A 22,301-nucleotide genomic window follows, 5' to 3' on the forward strand; every position below is an offset into this window, starting at 1 on the left:
CATCTAACCAAACACGCTGAGCTACCGTGCCGGCATCCATCGGAGCCACCGAGAGCACAGAGAATAGTGCGACTACAGGGACTTATCGTCGGCACGCTCCCCGTGAGACTCACATTCTCGACTTATAGTCCTCACACTACATTCGTAGTATCCACTACTCGCGGCAGACAATCCACCGAGTCCCGTAAGAGTTCAGGCAACTCATGAGCATCCGCACTGAAGAAGGTCATCAGCCGGTTAGCCTTAACGATATGAAGATGGCATCTGTTCTTTCTAACCGGCGGATGACCTTCAGTGCGGATGCACATGAATTGCCTGAACTCTTACGGGCCGGCCGCGGTGGCCATGCGGTTCTAGGCGCTTCAGTCCGGAACCGCGCTGCTGCTACGGTCGTAGGTTCGAATCCTGCCTCGGGCATGGATGTGTGTGATGTCCTTTGGTTAGTTAGGTTTAAGTAGTTCTAAGTTCTAGGGGACTGATAACCTCAGCTGTTAAGTCCCATAGTGCTCAGAGCCATTTGAACCATTTATAAGCGCCAGGCCAAAGATAGTCCAAGGTGTGAATATCGATACACACTGGTGCTTGTCACCCGCGGAAAGAGAGGATAACAGCATAATCGCGATAACTGCGGGAGACTATACACAATATAGCAACCAAGGTTTAATCCAACACATGACATGAACCAGCCACGGCTCAGGGAGACTTCCTGGATGCTACTTGCCTTAAACGTACTATGTTCAGTTTTAAGTTATTATTTCTAGATTTTCTTGTTTATTGTAAAATTTGCTCAGTTCGCGCCATCCCAAGATTTTAATTGCGTTTATAATTGAATATCTTTTTCATTTTCAGGTCCATTTACTTCACCCTTCATTATAGCTAATAAGAAAATGAAAGCGGATGCTGAGTGTCGTGTACTCAGTTAAGAATGGGGAGTAAAGTACGACATTGTGGAAACAAACGACCACAAAACTACTTGCATAGTATGCAGTAAAAGTATCGCCATTCTGAAAAGAATACAATCTTCAACGTCACTACGTAATAAAATGCCTGTCAACATATTCAAAGTTTTCTGGAAAGTTAGCTCTGGGAAATGTCAGTCCATGGAATTTAGTTTAGAAACACAAATAAATGTTTTCATGAGAAAGTTTGCAGGAAATGAATATGTGACTCGTTCAAATTACAAATAGTGCACATAATGGCAGAACGAGGAAAACCGTTTACCGATAGCAACTGCAAAACAGAGCGTATGATGGAAGCAGCAAATAACTTGTGTCCTAAGACAGCCTATTTGCTTTGGAAGTATCAGTCTTTCGGCAAGTTCAAAAGTGCGGAGAACAGAAGAAATTGGAGAGATCTTAGTGCTAAAGATATGCGAGAAAGCTAGGAACCTGTTGTGATATTCTCTGATGTTGGATGACTATACAGATCTCTAGAGAACGACGTCTCGTGTTCATTCGTGGTGTCAGTTCAAACTTTCGGATAACGTAAGAGTTATTATCCCTTTGCAATATGCATCCCTCCGCTGGAGGTTCGAGTCCTCCCTCGGGCATGGGTGTGTGTGCTGTCTTTAGTTTAAGTTAGATTAAGTAGTGCGTAAGGTTAGGTACCAATGACCTCAGCAGTTTGGTCCCGTAAGACCTTACCACAAATTTCCAATTTTGCAACACGCACAACAACTGCAAAAGACCTCTTAATGGACGTTCAATAAATTTTTCAAGGCTGTAACTTCCAGTGGAATCAGATTCGAGGTGTTCTGATGGAGGACATACATGGCTGGAGTGAGGAGGGTTTGGTGGGGCAGCCCTGGACTCATGTGGAAGATTTGCGAAATCTGGGCACTCTGTTCATAACGCTGCATTATGCGTGAGCAAGCACTCTGTACTGAAACTAGTCGTTTATGCTTTGAACTTCATTGGGGAATATGCACTCAATCCAGGCTTTTCTTGAAGAAGTTGATCTTGAATTCAATGACCTGCCTTATCACACAGCAGAGAGGTGGCTCAGCTGCGGTAAAGTCCTTTTTGGTTTTACAAGTTCCGAAACAAAATAGATGTTTTTCTCACTGAAAAAGACAGAGCTGATCCACAGCTGTCAGATCATACGTGGCTGTCATTTTTGGTCGACACCACAACCCATTTGAATGAACTGAACTTGTAACTTTAAGGAAATATAGCCTCGTCTGTGACCTCTACGGAAGCATAAAACGATTTAGGAGAAAACTATCACTGCTTATAGCACAACTGAAAGGATAATAATTTTCTAATTGTAACTGTGTCAAAGAGTTTTGAGCTACAATCCCCGAGGATTTCAACCTTGATTTAGCGAAAAAACATATTTATGTCTTGAAGAAGCATTTTTCGAGGGATTTTCAGAAGTTGACAGAACCCAGAGTGACATTCTTCTGTTCTAGAATCCGTTTATCTGTAAACTTTGCGCTGTTCCAGATGAATTACAGGTGAAACTCACTGATTTGCGAACAAAAGACTTGTTGAAAGACAAGACAGAAAAGGAAGAGTTATTGAACTACTGTGCTGCTTACTTGACATTGAGTTTCGGAAATGAAATTTTCCGGTGGTATGGCATCAGTGTTTGAAACACATTTTTAAAAATGAAGTATGTGAAGACAGCACATCATACGGGATTGACTGATGAACATCTGCAAGCAATTCTCATGATTGGACACAGCAACATGTGACCGGACATTGATATATCTTAAGAGTATAACGTCAGTTTCACAAGTCCCACTAAGGCTTTTTGCTGCTTAGTTTGTGAGATACGGATATCTGCACTTCAGGTTTTTTGCTAACGCCACTTCCTTCGCTAACTTTTTTAGTAAATAAATATTTTGTTTGTCTTGGTTTTCTGGGCACTTCATGCCACTCAGCCACGATTAACTCGGAACGCTGAAATTCGTTTTTCGTCTTTTCTCCTAAAACTTTCATTCTGGCTTGCAAGTATTGTACAGAATGATGATGCGTCTCGTGTTCGCATTTTATCAGTTATTCGGCCCGCTGGGAAAAAAGTTCTTGACCTTTGCTGTCGAGGGCCAACGAGATGTCGCACTTCGGGTGGAGGACATCCGTAGCCCAGGTTTCACAGCATCTGCCGTCAAGCTAGTACACAGATGAAAGTTTGATGAACACATCTCTGAGGCATGAATATACTGGAACAGCAGTTTGCCAAGATGTTAACGGTGTAACACTTTCTATTCTGCCAATGTATTTCATGCCTCAGCACTTCGGCAGAAATGCGAGTGTTTCATTTTACATAAACAATCGTGTAGTTGCGAAGTCAGACGAGCTCACGGCAATTTTCAGGGAGGGTCGGGCCTATGCGTCGTATATCTGCAGATCCGTTCGCCGTGAAATGTTTTATGCATCGCCTCTCGGGCCGGCGAGCTGGTCAAACTTTCATACCCGCCGACGTCCACTGGGCGCAATTTCATTTTCCGGCACTCTCCATCAGAAATGAGAGTTGCCCGACTAACTAGAAACTGAACAACTTGCTTTATTAGCAGCGAACAAACGGCCATTTGATCCACAGTTTAGCATCAGGATATACCAAGCATGAGGGATCTATTTTTAATAACTACGAGCATTTGCCTTTTCCGCGTGCTTTTCGTTACTGTGGAATATGCGAGTACGAACTTGCTTGTTTTCACTTACTAGACCGAAGTGAGTTGTATACGCATGCATTTATTTCCTACTGTTATTACCAGAGGGAGGTAGATAGCCACTAAAAATCACCAAAATGTGCAGGCAATTATCCACAAAGAATGTTAGAAATATGGACTAAAGTTCTGGAATCACGCACTACAATATGGGAAATTTGCACCAAAAGTTCATCAGTCCACACTAAAAAAGAAGTTAATCAGTACAAAATACGAACTATTTACAAACAAAAACTATTATTACTAATTTCTAACATCAATGGTAATGAAAAAATAAGGTATGCCGGGTGATCAAAAAGTCAGTATAAATTTGAAAACTTAATAAACCACGGAATAATGTAGATAGAGAGATAAATATTGACATACATGCTTGGAATGACATGGGGTTTTATTAGAACCAACAAAAAAAACAAAGTTCACAAAATGTCCGACAGATGGCGCTGGACAGCAAAACGTCAGTAACTGCTACCGTGACGGGTGAAAGGTACGCCGAAATGTTACAGAATCGTATCATCCCCAGCCTGGCTGATAAACACCTGCTGGAACGTACGATGTTTATGCAGGATGGCGCTCCACCCCATATTGCTAGACGCGTGAAAGATCTCTTGCGCGCGTCGTTTGGTGATGATCGTGTGCTCAGCCGCCACTTTCGTCATGCTTAGCCTCCCAGGTCCCCAGACCTCAGTCCGTGCGATTATTGGCTCTGGGCTTACCTGAAGTCGCAAGTGTATCGTGATCGACCGACATCTCTAGGGATGCTGAAAGACAACATCCGACGCCAATGTCTCACCATAACCCCGGACATGCTTTACAGTGTTGTTCACATTATTCCTCGACCACAGCTATTGTTGAGGAATGATGGTGGACATATTGAGCATCTCCTGTAAAGAACATCATCTTTGCTTTGTCTTAATTTGTTATGCTAATTATTGCTTTTCTGATCAGATGAAGTGCCATCTGTCGGACTTGTTTGAACTTTTGTATTTTTTTGGTTCTAATAAAACCCCATGTCATTCCAAGCATGTGTGTCAATTTGTACCTCTCTATCTACATTTGTCCGTGATTTATTCAGTTTTCAAATTTATACTGACTTTTTGATCCCAGCCGCAAAAAAGGTGGAGCATTGCCAGAAGAGAGTGCACGTTCTGGGTTTCCTGCTGTACGGATTACAGATGCAAGTGAGCTGTTATCATCTTGACAACACGCAGCTGCTCAGTAAGTCACCAGCTCCAGCAAATGGTACAATCAAACTGAAGACGGCCTACGGTATGTGCCGAAACCTGTCATTTTACGAGTAAATAAATGATATTTTACGATCGTGACTGTTTCTTCACAATAAGCAATTATCACGAGTAAGATGGTTGACAATCCCAACCATACTGGTTAAAATCACCTCCATATTGTGCCTAGAAAGCTTCGTAAGTACTTCAGACGAAAGGGATTCAGCATACAATCTAGTTTGGCGTATGGTGCCCAGGTCTGATCACCATACAATAGAGTGCTTATCATGCTTGCCTGATAGACGAGCAGTTTTGTGGTCACCATAAAGTGTTTGTTTTCCTATACTCTGGTGCGGAGCTTCCCGAAAGAGCCATGTCTTGCGTTTATTTCGTCGTCTAGAGAAAGATGTTCTGACACTTGTCAACCGAGGTGGTAGAATTTGTCGACTACATTGAACAAGGAGCGTCGTAGGCGGTATAGAACTAGTACCAGGCGATCATGAGACCCTCAACCGCTGCCGTGAGTCTTAGCAGTGAAGTGGTGTGTATGTGCCAGTCAGTAGTATGGAATCAACGAAGTAAGGTAATCAACGTGAAGACGTTGATAAAATGGCAAAAAAATGGATCAAATGGCTATGAGCACTATGGGACTTAACATCTGAGGCCATCAGTCCCCTACAGCTTAGAACTACTTGAACCTAACTAACCTAAGGACATCATACATATCCATGCCCGAGGCAGGATTCGAACCTGCGACCGCAGCAGCAGCGCGGCTCTGGACAGAAGCGCCTAGAACCGCTTGGCCACGTCGGCCGGCGATAAAATGGCAAAAAGAAGCTATCATGCTTGGATGTGTTCATGACCACAGCGGGAACTGTGCCCTATTTGTTGGTGTAGCAACGCCGACTGATCAACATGTCTAGAGGACATGGTGCAACCACTCGCAGCGCGTGAGACAGCGAAAGAACAGTAGTCGAAAACAGATCCTAAACGGCAAGGACAGGAGACTAGGGTCACGCACTGCCAATACCATCAGTTTCAAGCCCGGCAACAATTGCTGTGCTGTGAGTGAATGCAGATCCATCTGAAACAGGTTCTGGGGCCAAAAATGCGAAGGGAACTGCATGCAATTGACATCTGAGATCCGGTAAATCGCTTAAGGCCATTATTTACAGCAGCACACACACTGTCCAGTCACATCGTGTGTCAAAAGCCTGAATAACAACCTTTTGCAGAGCGGACCGCCACGACATGCAGGAAGTGAGTCAATGAAGCTCTGGAAGGATCCGACAGGGCTGTGGAGACACGGCGAGTCCAGTGTCGTGCCCAGATACGCTAGGTTTCCACGGCATGCACAGCCCGATCGAGGTGGTCCCACAGATTCTCGACTGGGTTTAACTACGGGAAGTTTGGTATTGCTCTTCCAACCACGCACGTGCACTCCGAGCTGTGTGACACGGTGCATTGTTCTACTGGTACCTGCCGCCAGGCCGAGAAAAAAAAAAAACTTTATGAAGGGGATACAGGATTACTTGTGCCTTTCAGAATATCGAGAGCACCCAGGGATTTCCACGGAAGCATCCCCCACACCATGACACTCCCTCGTCCCGCCTGGTCCCTTCCGATGATTGTAGCATGATGTTTGGTTTCAGATATTTCACGCCGTACACGCCAACGGCCATCTATCTATTGAAGCGTAAAACGTCATTTATCTGACAAGGTCATCCGTCGCCACTCTATGGACGTTCAGTTGCGTTACTGGCGAGCAGATTCCGACCTTCGTCCCCAACGAACAGCAGTCTGCATGGATGCATGAAACAGGCGCCTGCTCTGAAGGCCGTTACGCCACAACTTTCGCTGGACGGTAATTAACAGACACTGTTGGTAGCCCCTTGGTTCATCTGGCCGGTGAGTTATGGAAGAAAAGCACGTCTTTTCGCCCGTACACATCTCCACAGCCGTCGTTCACCGCTATCATCTCTAGCCTGTGGTGCACAACACTTGCGTCGGCGCCGGTTTTGAATAGTGTCATTTTGTCATGCATGGCATACTTTAACCATGGCGGCATGCGAACAATTTACAAATTGAGCCGTTTGGAAAATGCTTCCACCCTTGGTTCCAAAGTCAATGATCATACAGTTTTGGTCGTCAGATAAATCGCTCCGTCTCCTCATTACGTCAAAGACTACTGTTTTCCGCAACTCCCTGCCACACTTTATATACCCTCCACTGCCAGTGCTGCCACCTGGCTTCTGTGAGTGGTAACTACACATTGATATCGAACAGAGCAGGTGGTCACATTAATGTGACTGGTGCTCGTACAACCGCTCGTCATCACTGGTAACTGGGCCGTATCTGACTGGAGGTATGTAATGAAGTCCGATGAGCCCCATTTTACCACTCATCGAACGACGCCAGGCATAGTGAGTACCGGCTGCTCCGTGAGGCGTTCAGTACGCAGTGTGTGGAGTCTGTACTCCAAGCCGGACGTGGTTCTGTTATGTTTTCTGGGTGATTTTCGTTACCTGTTTTGGGTTCGGTCATTCCGGTTTGTTTGAAGATGAACCAACATATACGACTATTTCAATACTCTCGTTGAGTAAGCGTTTCACTTTCTTCTGCATCTTCATGATGAGCATGCTACATACATTCCCTTCTTCCCATGAGTCAGCAGCCGTGTTCATAGTGCTGAACGCATGCGTTCCTGGTTTGACGAACACTCAGGCACCACATCGCAGCTCGACCGGCCCGCTAAACCACCCGATCCTGCAGAACGTGTCTGGGACTATTTCCAGTAGCGAATGATAAGTAGCAATCATTATATCAGCAATTTGCTAGCTCTATGGGATATAATGAACAGTCAAAAAAAATGTTCAAATGTGTGTGAAATCTTATGGGACTTAACTGCTAAGGTCATCAGTCCCTAAGCTTACACACTACTTAACCTAAAGTATCCTAAGGACAAACACACACACCCGTGTCCGAGGGAGGACTCGAACCTCCGCCGGGACCAGCCGCACAGTCCATGACTGCAGCGCCTTAGACAGCTTTTTTTTTATTTACATCGTTCGTTGCGTTTGGTCTGGGCGGACGTCACAAGACATCCGTTCAAGTTGATCGTTGATTCTTTGACTCAGTTTTTTTATTACAGAGAACACGCTGAGTTACCGTGTCGGCATCCGCTCGGCTAATCCCGCGCAGCTAATGAACAATCAGTGGAGTCACTTTGTGGCCTCTCATACCTCGCCAAAGACAGGCCATTATGAAGACTAGCTACGATATTATCTACGTCTACATGTACATCTATATCTACACACACACACTCTGCAAGCCACCTTACGGTGCGTAGCGGAGGGTGCCTTCTAACATTGCTATCCATTTCCCTTCCTGTTCCTCTCGTAAATAAAGCGAGGGAAAAACGACTGTCTATATTGTACCGTAAGAGCCCTAATTTCTCTTATCTTCGTGGTGCCTACGCGAAATGTATGTCAGAGGCAATACGATCGTTCTGTAGTCAGCTTCAAAAGCTGGCTCCCTAAACTTTCCCAATAGAGTTTCGTGGAAAAAACGTCGTCTTCCCTCCAGGACAACCATTTGGGTTCCCAAAGCATCTCCATAATACTCACGTGTTATTTTGCATTTTATGTACTTTGTTTTCGTAAATGACGCTTTCTTTTTGTATGACGATGGAGAAACAGACAGATTTGTCAAAAATGGTTCAAATGGCTCTGAGCACTATGGGACTTAACTTCCGAAGTCATCAGTCCCCTATAACTTAGAACTACTTAAATCGAACTAACCTAAGAAAATCACACACATCAATGCCCGAGGCAGGATTCGAACCTGCGACCGTAGCGGTCACGCGGTTCCAGACTGAAGCGCCTAGAACCGCTAGGCCACAACGGCGGCACATATTGGTCGGAATACGCATTATTTGAAGTTAACTCCAGTAAACGACGTACGTGCACATATACAAAAACCGGCTCTCTACATAGCAATTATGACTGTTACAGTACTAGAAAGGAAAGAAGGAAGATTAGAGTATAACATCCCGTCGACATCGAGATGATTATAGACAGAACACAAGGATGGGGAAGGAAATCGGTCGTGTCCTTTCAAAGGAACCACCCCAGCTTTGCCTTCAGCAGTTTAGGGAAGTCACGGAAATCTTAAATCGGGATGGCCAGGCGGGGATTTGAACCGTGTTCTGCCGAATTCACTAAACCAGAGTCGTATTCGAGTAAACAAGCGTTAGAATCGCTGCCCATAATTAGCTTTTCTGTGGCTTTCTTAAATTACTCGAAAGAAATGTTCGGACGGTATTCGACGAAAACTTACACCCTAAAATTGGAGGGCCTCACTTGTACACTGAGTAGTGTTCTGGATTCACATAATGTTTGAAAATCCCTGAAGGAAAAGAGCTTTCAAGCTTAACTTAGAGGTATCAATGAAATGTCTCCAGTTTTCGAAAATGTGTACAATTATAAAAAATGCTATCAGACCATTTACAGCATTGAGCGCAAAGAGGTTGTTTTCCGTTTCAAAGAATGGTGTTAATTCTGGCTTTCGATGTCTGGAGAAATTTCATATTTTTTTCCAAGATATTCCACTGCTGAAACCTGGAGCCAAGTAGTTCGGCCTTGCTTTTTGATAGCTCCAGATTAGGAAATAAATTAAGTAGTTCTTGAGAAATTTTATGAGGCTTACTGGCGAGATCAATTCTCGTTTATAATCTGGATCTTGTTGTAAAGACTCAGCCTGTTATTTATATTCACTCTCCACGTCTTCATCAGATTCTAGAATACAGCATTCATGAGGGATAGGAACAGGTACACCTTCTCCATATGATACTGGTCGTGTAGCTGATGTCAAAGTTGGGTATGTGATGGTCTGCTTTTTTTTCTCTACATTCCATGTTTAAGAGGAGGCGCCATACAAAAATAACAGTCAGTGACATGATTTGATGGTTCTCGCCATGTCATGGGAACTGAGAGCGATAATGACTTTGCCGGCCATTGTGGCCGTGCGGTTATAGGCGCTTCAGTCTGGAACCGCGTGACCGCTACGGTCGCAGGTTCGAATCCTGCCTCGGGCATGGATGTGTATGATGTCCTTAGGTTAGTTAGGTTTAAGTAGTTCTAAGTTCTAGGGGACTGATGACCACAGATGTTAAGTCCCATAGTGCTCAGAGCCGTTTGAACCACTTGACAATGACTTTACAGCTTTGTTTAACCAACAACGCAGATTTACTGCACATTAGACCTAAATCTGGTGACCATGGTTTATCCTCAACTATTTTACAGTCAAAGTAATGCTAATATGCTGTCTTCAGTAATGAAGTCAATCCACGTTTCTGAGACGCAGTAGTCACTTCACCGCACACACAGCAAAAGTTATTTTCGCTGTCAACGCATTTACGTGGTTTCTTACAGGTGAATTATCTGAAACGTAAATAAAATAAATTTGCTAAAGAAAATTTAGTTTATGAATATGTATTTTGCAGCCTTGAAGATAAATAAAAGTCTGCGCTTGATTTCTTATTTACCTGCGATAATGTAACTTCAAACACAGAAAACTTATGAAAAAGAAGAGCAAATTCTTTCTCTAAGTGCAACAAAAGATAAGATCATGGCTTCTCTGGGACCAAAATATGGCATTTTCAGCGTCGAAAGTCTTTATTTGTAACAATAAAAATGACCAACAATGAATGGAAATTAACTATTTTTAACTCGGACAGATTTTGAGTTAAGACCAGGGAAACCAAATTTTTGTCTCTGCTGTAAACCGTTAGGTAGGCAACCTGGAACCGGAAATTCAAGTGACCGTTTTGGCCATTTAGTGATCTGCAGAAGTTGATGACGAAATTCTGTAAGTAGAATTTTACTGTTACTTAACATAATGTGTCTTCGGGTCAAATTAGCGTATGCTACCTAATGTTTTACTCGAATTGGGCCTCTTTATAGACTAGACCGCTTCTGGTTTAACTCCCGGTTTTTCTAATAATGTTTCATTCAATCTGGGTGCTGTTGTTCTTCTGACCACCTTCCTTCACTTTTCATTTTTGGTTTTATCTGCAGATGGGAATCTGAATGCTTCTTTCCAAACGTAGGTCTATCTCTGTTCAGAACATCGCATTCTTTAGTCGTTAACTCGTTTAGATCACCTCTGATTTCCTGGAGCCATTTGCACCAGGGAGATTTTTTCCAGTTGACATAAAAATTATCTTGCAGATGCTGTTTTCATTCATCCGAATCAGATGGTCGTAAAATATCAGTCCACATCTTTTCATCAATTTTTTGTGCAGGTCTACGTTACTCCTGTTCATGTATTCAATGTTGTGTTTTATTGGCCCCAATATTTTTGTTGTCGTTTCCTCTCTTTACGAAACAGAAAAATTTAAATATCTAGGAGCATATACCGACGAAAATGAACTGGGCATGACAGAAAGTTCACAATACAACAAAACTGAAAAGTAATAGGGTGTATGAATTCCTTTTGTGGGACAAGAAAATCTGTAATAACAATAATAAGAAAAGAGTGGGTAGGCTAATGGTTGAATTTGTTCTATGCTATGGGCCTGAACTATGCATTTTAAATGCTGACCTGGAAAGAAGAATAACAGCTATGGAAATGGATTATTTACGATTGATTGCCAGCATATCAAGAATCGAAAAGAAAACTAATGACGAAGTGAGAGCTCGAATAAAGGCAGGTGAAACATTCATAGACAAAACTGAAAGAAAATGTCTAAAATGCTATGGGCATCTGTTGAGAATGCCAGTTCATCGATGGCACTGAATACGGAGGCTTGGCAGAAGGTAACAGGAATATAACAAAATGTTGTTATTAATTGATTTTTGTTTACATTTTCTATTTCTCCTGTCTTAGCCAAAAGCAGGCATTCGCCTGCGTATAAGCATTCTGGTTTTTATTACTCCTTAGCTGAGGGATTAGTGCGTGTGACTGCCATACACCGGGCCCGGGATCGATTTCCGGCCAGGTAGGAATTTTCTCCGCTCGGGGACTGGGTGTTGTGTTGTCCTCATCATCATTTCATCATTATCGACAGGCAAGTCGCCCAGTAACGCGTCAACTGAACAGACTTGGAACTCGGCGGCTGAATTTCCCCGGGTGGAGACTCTCGGCCATCAATGCCATGATGCGATCATTTCATTTTTCACTGTAATATAATACAGCAACTTTGCTCGAAGGAATATAGATCTCTTACTATGCCCGTCCTTAATGAAAGGCCACCTTCATTCTCCGTTGGCCTGAGTTCATTAGCTTCCTTGTCACGGTCGTTCTTCGCTGTTACTTCACCAAGATATTTAAATTTATCGACTCTTTTAATTTTCCCGTAATCTGTGTTCATGACATTTGGAGCATCTTTTATACTCGTCGTATGTTTTGTTTTTACGTATAGTGAAATAGTAATATACATATTATACCTGTTTTTCTACAGTATAGTGTATGTAAACAAACATGAAATTAGAAAGGAAAGGGCTTGAAGTGCATATAGACAAAGGCCTCGTCTTTCGCGGACAACGGTCTTAAAATTAGGTATGCGGTCACACCAAGCGCGATGTCTTAAACTGGCGGCAAGTTTCGCGTCCGCTAAATTCGCGCGCTGACCTAGTAATTTCCGCCGGAGTGACTCAATTCGACACATTCTACGCGTTCTGCCCTGGTTTCCGGAGCGTTGGCAAGACCGGCGTGATGAAGTCATTGCGTGACTTACTGTCGTTTCGCCATCGTATTTCGCGTCAGCGACTGCTACTAATTAGACACGCCGTTAAGGAATGCTGCAGCCAGCATCTATTCGTTCACACACTGAATCTTCGTGGTACCGATGCCCATCTTCAAGGAACTATCGAGCTTCCAGATTTCATTCCATCACTCCTATTGCCAATACTGATCCCTTCCACCTTTCTCAATTAACACGCTTTGTAGTTTTAAGAAAGCTGCGAATTGAAGAGAAACTAGACTGGTGCCTTTGTTTTTACGACATTCTTACGATACACGTTGTTGCTAACTGCCCGAAGACTGGTTTCATGGAACTCTCCACGCACGTCTGTCTTGTGCAAGTCTATTCCCATCCGCATAACTACTGCACCCGACATCCATTTGAAGCTGCTAACTGTATTCCAGCCTTATTCTCTCTCTAGAATTCTCCCTCGCCACTATCCACCCAAACAGACACACATCTATCTCGCTCCATTATCAAATTGACCATTCCTTCAAGCTTCAGAATACGAACTATCAAACGATCCCTTCTTTCACTGTAGTTGTGCCATAAATTTCTTGTCTCGACATTTAGTTTCAGTAGCTCTTTGTTTATTATCTGACCTACACACCTAACCTTCAGCATTCTTGTAGCATCACGTTTATTTTGCTTCTTGTCTGTACTGTTTGTCGTCCACGGTTCACCTCCGTACAAGGCTACTCTTCAGGTAAACTTTTCAGAAAATATTTCCTATTACTTACCTTTATCGTGAGGGAAAGGTGAAAAAAACAGCAAAATCACATGCCATAGAACAGGGTTTGCTGAATACCCCAAGACTAGGTTTCCACGTCTTTAACAATTTCTTGTTCAGAAGGATCAATTATTAACACCTAAAGTGAATAACATTATACACATATTAAAATTAGGTACCTACTGAAGTGACAAAAGTGTGGGATAGCGATATGCAAACACACAGCTGGCGGTAGGATCGCGCACACAAGATATAAAAGGGCGGTGCATCGTTGGAGGTGATATCTGTATTCAGGTGTTTCATGTGAAAAGGTTTCCGACATGATTATGGCCGCATGACGGGTATTAATAGGTTCAACGCGGAATAGTAGTTGGTGCCAGACGCATGGGACATTCTATTTCGGCAATCGTTAGGGAATTCAGTATTTCGAGATCCACAGTGACAAGAATGTGCCGAGAATACCAAATTTCAGGCATTACCTCTCACCAAGGACAACGGAATGGCTGACGGCCTTCAAAGACCGAGAGCACCGGCGTTTTGCGTTCAGCTGTCAGTGATTATAGACAAGCAACAGCAGAAATCAATGTGGAACGTACGAGGAACATCTCCGTTAGGACAGTGCGGTGAAATTTGGCGTTAATGGACTGTGGCAGCAGACGACTGATGCAAGTGCTTTCGCTAACAGCACGACGTTGCCTACAGCGTCTCTTTGGGGTCCTGACCATATCGGTTGCACCCTACACGACTGGAAAACCGTGGACTGCTCAGGTGGATCCCGATTTCAGCTGGTAAGAGCTGATGGTAGGGTTCGAGTGTGGTGCAGACCCCAGGAAGCCGTGGGCCCAAGTTGTCATCAAGGCACTGTGCAAGCTCGTGGTGGCCCCATAATGGTGTGGGCTGAGTTTGAATGGTATGGACTGGGTCCTCTGGTCCAACTGGACCGATCATTGACTGGAAATGGTTATGTTCGGCTACCTGGAGACCATTTGCAGCCATTCATGGACTTCATGTTCCCAAACAACCGGGCCACAGTTGTTCACGGTTGGTTTGAAGAACATTCTTGACAATTCGAGTGAATGTTTTGGCCACCCAGATAGCCCGATATGAAACCCATGAAACATTCATGGGACGTAATCGAGAGGTCAGTTCGTGCACAAAATCCTGCACTGGCAATACATTCGTAATTACGGATGGCTATAGAGGCAACAGGGCTCAATATGTCTGCAGGGGTCTTGCTACGACTTGTTGAGTCCATGCCACGTCGAGTTACTGTACTACGCCAGGCAAGAGGAGGATCGACACGGTATTAAGGGTATTCCGTGACTTTTTTCATCTCAGTCTAAGGCAAAAGTAAGAGGAAATCACACCTATTGGTTACAACCTGTTGTAGAGGTACGTTAAATATGTAGCCAAAAGGCACAAATGTAAATCAACTTCACCTCCGTAACAATAAAACCACGAAATAGCAAGTGCTTCACAAATGCAAGTAGTAAACTGACATCGCGCTGATGACTCTCGAATTGAGGATGGTTTAGGACGCGAGAGGGACGTAATGTACACGCAGGATAAATGCGTACAAGGGAAAGAATAGCATTGAAATGACTAGAAAATGACTACAATATTAAAATATTGATATGAGGAAATGGAGGCACAGTGCCCGTATGCTAGTATAAAAAGACATACAGCGACTTGTAAATAGTCTTCACGGGTTTGCCGCCGGATCACGTTATGCAAATTCTACAATATTTCCTCGGAGTAACTCATCTACATCTGCATCCATACTCGGCAAGCCACCTGACGGTGTATGGCGGAGGGTAGTTTGGGTACCTCTATCGGTTCTCCCTTCTATTCCAGTCTTGTATTGATAGAGGAAAGAAAGATTGTCGATATGCCTCTGCGTGGGCTCTAATCTCTCTGATTTTATCCTCATGGTCTCATCGCGAGATATACGTAGGAGGGAGCAATATATTGCTTGACATCTCAGTGAAGGTATGTTCTCGAAACTTCAACAAAAGCCAGTACAGAGCTACTGAGCGTCTCTCCTACAGAGTCTTCCACTGGAGTTTATCTATCATCTCCGTAACGCTTTTGCGATTACTAAATGATCCTGTAACGAAGCGCGCTGCTCTCTGTTGGATCTTCTCTATCTCTTCTATCAACCCTATCTGGTACGGATCCCACACTGCTGAGCAGTATTCAAGCAGTGGGCGAACAAGCGTACTGTAACCTACTTCCTTTGTTTTCGGACTGCATTTCCTTAGGATTCTCCCAATGAATATCAGTCTGGCATCTGCTTTACCGACGATCAACTTTATATGATCATTCCATTTTAAATCACTCCTAATGCCTACTCCCAGACATCTGTACGACATCTTCAGGTGGTTCAACCTTGCTGGTGGCTAGTTACGACTGACGGTATCCGAACGTCGACGCCCCGTTTCTAGAACACGCACGCAAACAATGCACAGGCGCGGAATCAATGGCATAAGTCAAATATAAAATAACCTGAGATACATCACATCTGTAAGTGATAAAGGTGGAGAAGAGGGAGCGAATAAGTGAAATGACGAATGACGAAAAACACGGGGGGGGGGGGGGGGGCAGAAGGGGGACATGATATTAGTTACCTACATGGTGATCGTCACCATAAATTCGTAGGACTAATGTTTTCTAATCATTTCAGAGTGATTCTTTCCCTAATTTGTGTGCGTTTATTCCGCGCATACATGAACTGCCCTCTCGTGTCCTAAATTTTCCTCAATTCAAGATACATGAGCGTGACGTCACTAGTGGCACTTGCGAAGCACTTTCTAATGACAGTCAGCACGATATTTTGTGGTTTTGATATTACGGAAGTGAGTTTGATTTTCATTTGTGTCTTATGGCCATATATATTTAACGTGCCTACATAACATCATGCAACCAAAAAGTACAAAAATTCTTTGTCAAGTCAGTGATTTGTTTTTACCTTTGCCTTATATAATGTTAACCATTTCAGGTATTAATCATTGATACTTCTGAAGAAGACGTTTTGAAAGGCGTCGAAACCTAGGTCATGGTGCTTTGTTCTAATGTCTAATGCAATTGATTTGGTTGTTTTTTCATCTTTTCCTCAGGAAGAATACATTACGGTTGCTTCCTCCAGCTATGTTCAAGATTTTAAAAACTTACATTTATATCAAGCGTTAACCTTTCAAACGCACTGGCTACAATTTTATACATTAAATTTTACTGTCTCTCTCCCTCCCTCTCTCCCCCCCCCTCCCCCAATCTATCTCTCTCTCGGATGCTACAGAAATATTTTTCCCCAATGGAAACTTCATGCACACATTCGTGAATATCATGTACAAGTGCTGCCAATTATTGGGCTTCACTATAAAAATAGCAACAAGTCAATGTAGCAGTGCCCAGCAGCTTATTACCGTCAGGTTGGACGGAAGTGGTTGATTAGTTATATTTCACTGTACAAATGAATATTATTATTGTTATTTTACATGGGAAGCCAACGGCCTTGCCGCAATGATAACACCGGTTCCCGTCAGATCACTGAAGTTAAGCGCTTTCGGGATGGGCTAACACCTGAATGGGTGACCATCCGGTCTGCCGAGCGCTGTTGGCAATTGGGGTGCACTCAGCCCTTGTGAGGCAAACTGAGGAGCTGCTTGATTGAGAATTAGCGGCTCCGCCTCGTAAACTGACACACGGCCGGGAGAGCGGTGTGCTGACCACATGCCCCTCCATATCCGCATCCAAGTGACGCTTGCGGTCTGAGAACGACTCGGCGGTCGGACGGTTACGTTGGGCCTTCATGATCTGTTCGGGCGGAGTTTACTTTTTTACACGGGAATTATCGAATGACCAGTTGATTCATTACGACAGTGAATATTTCAAATATAGTTATTTTGGTCCAAGTGTACAAAGTAATTTTGAAAACGGGTACATATTTTTCTATAAACCTTGCATCTAAAATCACTAAAATATCGTTCACTAGCATTACAGCATAAAGAAAAACTTTCCTTCCTTCAGAAACAAAATCAGGTCTGAAAGTACTTCTCTTGCCACTGCCAGTCTACATTTTATATCATCTTTGCCGCACGAGGTAGCCGCGCGGTCTTAGGCGCCTTGCCTCGGTTCGCGCGGCTCCCCCTGTCGGAGGTTCGAGTCCCCCCTCGGGCAAGGGTGTGTGTGTTGTCCTTAACGTAAAGTTAGTTTAAGTTAAATTAAGTAGTGTGTAAGCCTAGGGACCAATGACCTCAACAGTTTGGTCCCATAGGAACTTACCACAAATTTCCAAAAAAATATCATCTTTACTTCAGCCATTGTCAACTATTTTGTTGCCCAAGACGCCATTTGGTTTCGAATTGCATTTGACAGGGACTTTGTTAACTTTATTCGGCTGTCGTAAACTATATTGAGTCCTTAAAAGGGCGCGATCCGACAGTGTGGTAATTACGCTCTTGACATATTTAGTTCAGCCGTATTTCGGAGCACGGTTGAATACAGGCAGCAACACTGCATCATTTGTACAGGTGTGAACGGTGATACCGCAGGCCAACACAGAAACCTGAGTTGGGCAATTTTCATGTTCTACCGGCAGATCGCCGTCCCGTTACGTGTCATACTGTGACGACACTTACCCTGTCACGAAGACCGTTTAGTTCCACTATAGTCTGTTATATGGTCAATGGAAGTTGTTAATGTGGTCGAAGGGTCGTCGTCCTTTAGACCCCGTTGTGTCTTCATCTGCGCCCGCTAACTACATTGGCCAGCGTCCAGCGGTGAAAGTGCAATTCCTCGAAATGTCACTCCGAACAAGACCCTTTTGTACCTCTCTTTGTGCTGTAAAACCCGGTGCAGTGTCTCCACACTGCGAGCGAACACCGTGCCTAACGCAATGTTAGTGTATTCATTTCACAGACGACGGGCTTAACAGTCCCCTGCAGTCGTTCGTATTAACGCCCCGTAATCATATCCTTTCAAATGCTAAGAACAGGCTTCACATCGGCCGGGGTCTCGCTTTAATGCACTTTCACGCCATGCGTTACTCAATCCCTCGAACGTTTCAGGACAAGGGAAGCAGCTGTGGGTAGCAACTCAACAGAAACATCGAGGAAAATGTCTTAACTTCTCTGGAATTTTAAGGGACGTTTAGAAGCCTTAAATAAACTGAGATACCCAACAGATGTGAAAATTACCGAACTATCAGTTTAATGAGCCACAGCTGCAAAATACTAACACGAATTCTTTACAGACGAATGGAAAAACTGGTAGAAGCCGACCTCGGGGAAGATCAGTTTGGATTCCGTAGAAATGTTGGAACACGTGAGGCAATAGTGACCCTGCGACTTATCTTAGAAAATAGATCAAGGAAAGGCAAACCTACGTATCTAGCATTTTGTAGACTTAGAGAAAGCTTTTGACAATGTTGACTGGAATACTCTCTTTCAAATTCTGAACGTGGCAGGGGTAAAATACAGGGAGCGAAAGGCTATTTACAATTTGTACAGAAACCAGATGGCAGTTATAAGAGTCCAGGGGCATGAAAGGGCCTCTCCCCGATGTTATTCGATCTGTATATTGAGCAAGCAGTAAAGGAAACAAAAGAAAAATTCGGAGAAGGAATTAAAATCCATGGAGAAGAAATAAAACTTTGAGGTTCGCCTATGACACTGTAATTGTATCAGAGGCAGCAAAGGACTTGGAAGAGCAGTTGAACGGAATGGACAGTGTCTTGAAAGGAGGATACAAGATGAACATCAACAAAAGCTAAACGAGGATAATGGAATGCAGTCGAATTACGTCGGGTGTTGCTGCCGCAATTAGATTAGGAAATGAGACACTTAAAGTAGTAAATGAGTTTTGCTATTTGGGGAGCAAAATAACTAATGATGGTCGAAGTAGAGAGGATATAAAATGTAGACTGGCAATGGCAAGGAAAGCGTTTCTGAAGAACAGAAATTTGTTAACAGCGAGTATAGATTTAAATGTCAGGAAGTCGTTTCTGAAAGTATTTGTATGGAGTGTAGCCTTGTATGGAAGTGAAACGTGGACGATAAATAGTTTAGACAAGAAGAGAATAGAAGCTACAGAAGAATGCTGAAGATTAGATGGGTAGATCATATAACTAATGAGAAGGTACTGAAAAGAATTGGAGAGAAGCGAAATATGTGGCGCAACTTCACTAGAAGAGGGGATCAGTTGGTAGGGCATATTCTGGGACATCAAGGGATCACTTATTTAGTATTGGAGGGAAGCGCGGAGGGTAAAAATCGTAGAGGGAGACCAAGAGACAAATACACTAAACAGATTCAGAAGGATGTAGGTTGTAGTAAGTACTGGGAGATGAAGAAGCTTGCACAGGATAGAGTAACATGGAAAGCTGCATCAAACCAGTCTCTGGACTGAAGACCACAACAACAACCCAACAAAACTGTAATCTTACAAAAATTGAGGAGTTTTCATGCTAAAGAGGCTACGTACCAGTTTTGCACAAGTCGTGTTTTCTACTTCGATAGGTTGTACGGGAACAGGGCTTTTGCATTTACTGAGGTCCCAAAAGTATAAGGCAGCGATATGCACATGGTGATAGTATCGCGCACACATGGTATAAAAGTGCATTGGCGGAGCAGCCATTTGCGCACAGATGATTGATGTGAAAAGGTTTGACGTGATTACTGCCGCACGACGAGGATGAACAAACTTTGAACGCGGAATAGTAGGGAGCTAAACGCATCGGGCATTCGATTTCGGATATCTTTAGGGAATTCAATACTCCGAGATCCACAGTGTCAAGAGAGTGCCGAGAACACCAGATTTCATTACCCCTCGCCACGGACAAAGCAGCGGCCCACGGCCTTCACTTAACGACCGAGAGCAGCGGCGTATGCGTAGAGTTTTCATTGCTAACAGGCAAGCAACACTGCATGAAATTACCCCAGAAATGAATGTGGGACGTACGACGAAAGTATACGTTAGGGCAGTGCGGCGAAATCTGGTGTTAATGCTTTATGGTAAGGGACGGCCGACGCAAGTGCCTTTGATAACAGCACGACATCGCCTGCAGTGCCTCACGTGGGCTCGTGACCACATCAGTTGCACCCTAGACTATTGGGGAACAGTGCCGTGATCAGATGAGTACCGATTTCAGTTGCGAAGAGCTGATGGTAGGGTTCGACTGTAGCGTTGATCCCACGAAGCCCTGGACCCAGATTGTCAAAAAGACACTGTGCAAGCTGGTGCTGGCTCCATAATGGTATGGGCTGTGCTGACATGGTTCATTGACTTGAAATGGTTATGTTCGGTTACTGAGAGACCATTTGCAGCCATCCACGGATTTCACGTTCCCAAGCAACGACGGAATTTCTATGGATGACAATACGCCATGTTACCGCACTACCATTGTTCGTGATTGGTTTGGAGAACAGTCTGGAAAATTCGAGAGACCGATTTGGTCACCCATCGAATGTTTACGAGACATAATCGAGAGGTGAGATTTAAACGAAATCCTGCACCGCAGACACTTTCGCAATTATGGGCAGCTTTAGAGGCAGCATGGCTCAATATTTCTGAAGAGGACTTCCGACGACTTGTTGAGTGCATGGCATCTCAAGTTGCTGAACTATGCCGGGAAAAAAAGATGTCCAACACGATGACTGGAGGTATCTGATGACTTTTGTCTCCTCTTTGTATTAAACGGGCTATCTCTAACGATGGCTCATGTATGAGCTACGAAGGCCAGTAGATGGCATGAGAGATAACTCCTATCACTTATTCCGGCTAAATTGGGTAAATGCAGAATGTGTTACAGGAGTTTACTGTACTGGACATAGAGATTATACACTTCCACTTGCTCCTGCCGCTGTATAGCCTATCCCTTGAGTGTCTTTATTGGCAATATGAATAATTCAGCAAAGGAAAGTAACAGAAAAACTGCTAACTAAAATAAACAGTCAGCATGACTTAAAGGGTGAGTGGTAAATCATATCATACACAGTGTAGAAAGGAAATACCGCGAAGATTAAATCAAACAATGAGCTAGGTTTTGAGGTTATCTTACTTTGTTTTTGGTTCTACTGTTTACACTTAGCATTTGTCTTATTGTCTGGCACTGTCGTTTCAGGATCCGTGTAAGAGTCACCTCGATTGCACGCCAGTTTCGCCCCAAATGAAGTGACGACTTTTTTGAGCCACTGTATGCTAAAAATGAGCCAACTCAAGAGACGTTTCTAATGGGATTGATTCATGTCATGTCTGTGAATCGCATACGGAATGGAATATTAACCGAGAAAATCCGCCGACAGAGCACGTCAATACATAATGCACCTCATGGTGCGGGAAATCATAAACGAGCCAGTAATCGTAAGATCATGGATATTTTTGTTATCAATAAAAAAACTGAAATCTTGGCAACAAAGAAGAAGAATGATGGACAGCAAGCAGCTCATACGATCATTAGCACAACTAATATATATATGCCTCAGGGATTAAAATCACCACACCTGGGGTAAATCAGGTAAAAAAAGATTTGGAGAAATAGAAGGACGGGAAATGATTACAGTGTTGAAAAAAGGGTGGCGAAATGAAGGTTTCAAAACGATCACATTCACTGAGTTCACTGGTGCAAAAGCATTGTCTTCAGAGAAGAAAAGAGACCTCAGAAAGATGATGAAATACCAACGCGAAGAGCACGAACAGTTTTACAGTAAACTGTCCCAAGACTGAACGGTATAATGGCTAATAGAGATAAAAATGTTACAAAACTTGTTAAATGCACTTCGCCATTTAAGCATTTCAGTGCAAATTTATTTAGAAATGTCAGTGTTTATTTGTTATATTTGGATCATGTCAAGTGATAACTTGCTTCCCTTAAGTCAATAGGTAAGTGTTAATGGGGTATTAGTGCATATTTGTGCTACCGATATTTGAATAAAGTTTATT

The sequence above is a fragment of the Schistocerca piceifrons genome, chromosome 7 (genome assembly GCF_021461385.2).
Source record: "Schistocerca piceifrons isolate TAMUIC-IGC-003096 chromosome 7, iqSchPice1.1, whole genome shotgun sequence".
NCBI classification, from domain to species: Eukaryota; Metazoa; Arthropoda; class Insecta; order Orthoptera; family Acrididae; genus Schistocerca; species Schistocerca piceifrons.